Genomic DNA, 6,818 nt, shown 5'->3' on the forward strand with positions numbered 1-6,818 from the left:
ATTTGCAGCCGGATTATGCAATTGTCACCGATTGCGTCGCAAAGTGGCGCCTGATAAGCGTCGTAAATTAAATTATATGCCGTATGCGAGTATCTGTATCTGTATCTGGAGGCAGTTTTCCCAGCGAATGCCACCTCGGCACGACAAGAGAACGTCTGGCCAGGACGGGAGTCACATTTTGTGATCTGGGGGAGTTGGCATTGGTGCGGGCGAGGATTGGCAGCAGCCATCTTGTAGCTGTGGATGCTGGTGTATCCCTCAGATACTTCTCCCCCTTCCCCTTACCCTCCCCCCTTCATTTGGAAACCCCACTTTTTGTACACCGGTTGGCGTCAGTGGCGAATGCTGCAGACAGCGATCGACGGCGAACGATCCTCGATAGTTGCAACTTGCAACTTGCAGCGTTTGTCTTGTCTCGAGGATGGGGAATTGGTATTGGTACTGGTACTGGTACTGGATGGTATGTTTTAGGATGCTATGGTTGCTATAAGATCGAATGAGCTGCTGCTGCGGCATAATTGGCAATTGGGGAATGGCAACGGGAGTGGAAATAGCAATGGCAGGGGGAATGGATTGGGCTGTGGATTGGAAATGGGATTGGGAATGGGAATGGGCCTGAGAATGGCACTGGGCAAGTGAGCTCTTATGACTTTTTTGCCATTAGGCAGTTGCACTTCAAAAATTAGAACACAATTAAGACACACAATAATAGTTAATATTAAGTATCAACTAAAAATATAAAAAAGTAAGGGTACCGTATTAAAAAAAAAATACTTAGAGATTAAATTTTAAACGTTTTAATTGCGACAACAATATTGGAAAAAGCGTACAAAAACGAAAGTAAGTTAGCGAATTAAGAGACAACATATGATACTCATATAGTTGATTCTTTTTCTCTATCAATGTTGAACTAATGATTAGCAATTCATCCTAACAGTTTAAAGATTTCTTAAAGAAACCCCTTGAAGTTGAAAGCACTGTGATGTAAAACTTTTTTTGTGAGGTTTTTGTTGGTCCGTTAAATGTTTCGAGTGTGCCAACTAACTCCGGCTGTCTATCTGGCCCAGTCACATCGAAGTCGTGGCCGGACAGAGTTTGTTTCTGTGTTCGGCCAAGCCAAGATTCCCTCATTTCTAACCTGCGATTCGGCTTTATTTATTTCAGCTATCCTCGTCTCCTCCTTTCCTGCTTTCCTCTTGACCCCTGGAGAGTGGCGCCTAAAATTACACGAGGCCTTGGCTGTCACCGCGAATTGCTCAAGCTGGCGGAGAATCGGAGATTTATTGTGACCGGGAATCGGTCGAATTGGATTGGATTGGCTTGTTCGAAAAGTCAAACGGCTGGATAGCCGTAATGCTGAGCAGATGTCAGCGGTTCCACGCAATCCTGGGCAGCCTTTTAAGTAGTCTGACAGTCATTATTGAACCATTACCAAATGAGCAGTGCGCATTATAAATGAGCACATAAAACATAAACGTTGTCGCCGTTGCCGAGAGCCGATTACTGCAATTTAACACCCCCACTTGGCCAGGCCCTCATCCCCTGGTTTTTGGAAGTACCAAAGTATCACGTCAACTTCAGATCGTCATATGTTGCTATTTCCGACGGGGAGCTCGGGAATTTGCTCATATGCCATATAAAGCAGAGTAGAGTGCTTCGATTTCGGTGGTGTTGGCTGCGAAGTGCGGTCAAATGCTTTAGCTCGCACCGGGATTTCGGCTCGTTTCGCTCGGCTTAGCCCGACTCCCAAGTGGGATTATGTCACTTCCCGGTGACATTTGCATTTTGATTGACAAACTCATTTAGCCTCTGCACTTCCTCGTCGTTCGTCCTTCGTCCTGCGTCCTTGTGTCCTTGTGTCCTTGTGCATCTGCATTTGTCCCCCTGGAACTTCCACCTTCGAGTATATTTGCCAAGCGCTTAAGAGATTTTCAATTACACTTATTTCGGGAACAATGAAACGGTATTTAAATGCTTTGATTCAAAATATTTACACTTCGGGGGTGCAGGGTGTATCAAATATAAGCTCTTAATCCTTATTAACTTGCCTATTAAGAGCATAGGGTAACGGGTTATTGGGAAATTAAAAATTGATTAAAAATTGATTCACGCACTCAAGTTGTAATATTTTAGTTTGTACCATTATTTTTTTTGCTTTACATGATTAGGTGTTCAAAAGCCACTTATAATTAAACCAAATGAGTGCATTTTAATTAAATCTTTTATTTTAATGGTTTTTAATTAATTTCCTGGTATTCCAAAAAGATTTTAATGCCTTAATGGAGGTTGCTTCTGTGTTAAAATAAGTGATTCCGATTTATGGTCCTATTTAACTATTTTTTGACATTTAATCTTAAACAATTTATTCAACGTTTGCCATATATTTGCCATATATTTTTATGTTTAACTCAAACTGGTCAAATCAAATTGTAAGTTAAATTAAAACGATAGTTGTTTAATATCCTTGTATAACATGTACGTCATTAAACTGCAGCACTATTCGTGTGGCTTACATTAATTGGACTTAACTGAAAAATATTAGCTTTTAAAGTTTCTTTTTTAATGTCTACAGCCAAAAAAGTGTCTACCAAAATACATTATTTGATACTCAAAGTAAATGGAAACTGTAAAAGGCTTTACTATTTAAGGCTTCTCTCAACCTGTCTAAAATTTTTGCAGACCTGTGGCATATGTAAATGATTGTCTATTTTGAACAGATATAAGTAAACATTTTTGTAACCATACAGTTGCATTAATCCACCCTCAATACTTGATTTCAATTGTTCATTTAATTTAACTACTATTCTTGTCCAAATTGGGACGCTGTTAAAGTCAAAAACTAAAATCAGCACACTCCGAAAGTGAATGGTACATGTGTATGAACTTATATTCCTATAAGGCAAATATTGCATAATGAGTAGAACTCAATTACGCGTGGTGTAACGGACCGATATATTCATGTGACAATTTTTAATGTTTTCTGACAACCATTAAAGTCGGGCCCGCTGAAAATGACAACAATAAACGCGCGGCAGGGAAAAGGGAAAGGTTGGCAGAGAGTGTGTGTGTGGTGCGTATCGAGTCCTGACCCTTCTTTCAGACCCGGATCCCCGGATTGCCTGCAAACCCCGTCCCTTTTTTCGAAGATCCGAACCGAACGGAACCGAACTCGACAGGCGTCAACGGCGAGTGTGTTGTGACAGTTTTTGCCGGCGAATAATAAAAATAAAAATATATTTCATTTTCCACGGGGTCCGGGGGTTTGGGTTCTGGAATCATTGCCGTTGCCATTTGCTGGCTATTTTGAAATTGATATATGCATAAACCGCAGTGACAGATGTTGCAATTAAAACGGCATAAAACGGTGGAGGAAATACCACCACCATATTTTTGCCGAATCCTTGATATATATGTGTATCCTTTATATCTTTATGTGTAGTATATATACGCCATATCGAGTGGCGTGAAAAGTGCGCGCTGTCAGCGTGACAGGCGGACAGCTCAATTGTCAAAATAGGTTTTAAGTGCCAGCAACTGATTTGTAAGTGAAGTGCACTTCTTGCCACCGATTCCAATTCGCATCCAGATCCGATCCAAGTTTCGAGACCCCAGATCCAGGACTTTCGAATCTCGACTCAGAGGGTGGTCAGTGTGGCTGCCGCAAATGGAAACGCCCCATGTGGTTGCCACTCGTCTGGTGTGTACCATCATGCTGACCCATTGATTGATTGCATTTGGCCTGGCGCTGCCACGCCCCCCGCCACCTCTACGCCCCTTCTTCCCCCCTTCTTCCGCCCGACACCCCGTTTCCCCCTTCAAGCCCGGCGATTGCAAAAGCGCCACTCGTAAAACGCGCAACACAGCAAATATTGTACTTAACACCCGGAGGGGCACTTGGCCCGGACTCTATGTTGTTGCTGTCGATGCACTGTAAAAAAATTGATGTTATTAAATTAAAACTACAACTTTTTAAAGCTTTGAGCTCATTATCAATTAAGGTTATATTACTTAAAAATTGAAGATCATTTCTTAGTTTTGCTTTTGATTTGAAAGTTTAGTTCTAGTTTCAGCCAAGACTGATTTAGTTTAAGAATTGGTTAAGGATCTGTTACTGTTACTTCTCATATACATATATTAAGGCTATATATGTATAAATTTAATAGACAAGTAGTCAGCAAATTTTTGCTTTTACCTTATTTATCTAACGAACATACAAGTGATTAAAGGTTACACTGATATGCTTTGACTATTAAGATTAGATGTATAAATTAATATATTTATTTTAAATAAAATACTTTCCAAGTAATGAATGTCTTGAAAAACACTTTAACATTTTTAAGCTTTCCCGGAAAACAAATCCATTTTCATTATAAGCCATCATAGATTTGACAAAGAGTTAATAAAACTTTATTAAACTAATCACAAGTCTTTAAGCTATTTTTATTGAATTTAGGAACAGCCGAAATTAGTTCTATATGATTTAATTTCTTTACTTTAATTAAGAAGTAAAAAACCATAGTTTTGTGATTAAATAGATACAATTAAATTGATCTGTTTGTTGCATAATTTTGGCTAAGTGTTTAGTGGCCGCTGGGCTTTGCCTTTGGCCTCGGCATGACTTGGCTTCCCTTGGAATTAATTCACATTTACGTTTGGCAGGGGCAACAGCTTTGGTCATTTGTTGCTTTGCGCTAACACGTTGCTCTCATTTTGCGCCGATGCTCGGCCGCGGTGGGTGGTGCCACCACTCCGTTTCACCACCCAACACCCACCACCCGCTACCCACACCCACTGCCCACACCCACACACCCATCAGCACCGCATGGATCGTTTCTCTTTTTTCCCTGCCCACTGAAATGCATATACATCTTGTGCGGTGCGAGGTGAGGACACGCCCAGACCTTATGGCGCAATTCCAACGTGTAAGTCGCACTTTTTCGGTTTTATAGGTTAATTTGCTTTTATTACATTATCATAAAAATAAACAAAAAACACAGTGAACAAGCTTGCCAACATACGAGAGCATCCGCGACACCCGCAAAAACATTTGAGGTTTACCTCACGGCATCGTCCACAGTGGACTCTCGCCAGAGACCATTTCCGGAATGCGTGTCCTGGGCACGCTGCGCATTAGTTCGACTCCCCGCCAGTCCTTCGTCCTGCGGGAGAATCGTAAAAAATAGATCATAAAGCGGAAGTCCAAATATGTTAGTGCGTATTAATAGCGAAACTTTTTTGCAAACTTTACGCAGCCAGCGGAAATGGCAGCACTTTTCACATGCGCATGGGTAATCAGTCGGAGATTTTCACCCACTAAACTTATGGCATTTTTAAAGAATAGTAAAAAGTTCGGCATAAATTTGTAGTAAACGGAAGAGCATCGAGCATTGAGTTATTTAAAATTTAAGGGCTTATATTTCGGAATATGAGTACAATATAAATGAATTGTAAAAGATTTTCATATGACTCGGTGGAAAACATTATTTTTAGCAAACTAAAATCACATTTAAATTTAAAAAAAATCTAAAAACGTACAGAATCATATATTCAATTTGATTGATGCAATTCGTCAAACAATGAGGTCAGCTCTTTCATGTGTTTTTGGGGTACATGTGCATGTTAAATGCAATTTAATTCCAATTAAAATGGTTTGTAAACTAGAAATGCTTGAAAGTGAAGGAAATTGGCAGAAATATTATTTTAGGTATTTCATATTTGCTGAGCTTCGACCGACGGTTTAGTGACCTATTTAAGTTTTAACAGTTTAATTTTAATTGAAATTAATTGTGTTTTGCGATCCTATAAATGTTAGTTAATTAAATGTTACAAAACCCTAATGTAGTTATATAGTTCTTAAAAAGCTTTTTTATTTTCAACAAAAATCTATTTTATTTAAACTTAGACTAAATTAATAATTGTACATTTTTAAATGGGGAACACATTTTATTAAATACCATCTTAACAATTTAATAGCTACCATATCCTCTCATTTCAATGCAGTTTAAATAAATGGAAAATTTTGAATGGCTAAAAATTAAAATGGATGATGATTGCCTTGGGAAGGATATTAATTCCTCCCAGAAATAGATTAAAATCTCGTTGATATTTCGAGAAACTGGTATTCGAGTGTGATATTTAAGCGAGAAGCGCAGGTTAGTATTTTTTATAAGCCAAATAAGGTAAGATTAATTAGCTAGGATCGATAATGGGAGTTAACTTTCTCGCAATTCAGCGATAAAGGTAATGACGGGCGATAAATACAGAGCGAGTGCAGAGGAATTCGGTGATCGTATTAACGCTTTTGTGTCACCACTTAGCCACTTGGCATTTTCAGCTGGCGATCGCCGTGGTGCCAACCCAGAATTCCCAGTTCAGAGTTTTGAAAAGTAAACAAACAAATGACTAGCCAAACAAAACAAATGGGCGTTGCCCGTGAATCAGGGGCAACAAAAAAAACACAGAGCTGTGCTGCGAGAGTTGTGAAAATTCTGGATGTGTTCCCGCACGAGTATCTTGTAGTTCCATTTCATTTTTGCTTTCTTTTGTTTGGCGACCTCGCACCTGTCCATTAAACCGGCCAGCCGAAGGCAATGGAGCCGTATGATTGGTGGTTGGGCTGCCACTTCCAGTGAGCTGCGAACACGAGTTGCTGGCGGGGAATGGATTTCAGTGAGAGGAAAATGCCACCACCACCAACACCAGCAACACCACTGCCACCACCACCAGCGATGTGAAGTGGGCGTTGCCCAATTTCCAACTTCCAGTCCGCCGGCTTTTGCTCCAAGGCGAGCGGCATTCTTTTGGGGCGGTAGCGTTGT

This window comes from Drosophila elegans, unplaced genomic scaffold, assembly GCF_018152505.1.
Source record: "Drosophila elegans isolate 14027-0461.03 unplaced genomic scaffold, ASM1815250v1 contig_208, whole genome shotgun sequence".
Taxonomy (NCBI): domain Eukaryota; kingdom Metazoa; phylum Arthropoda; class Insecta; order Diptera; family Drosophilidae; genus Drosophila; species Drosophila elegans.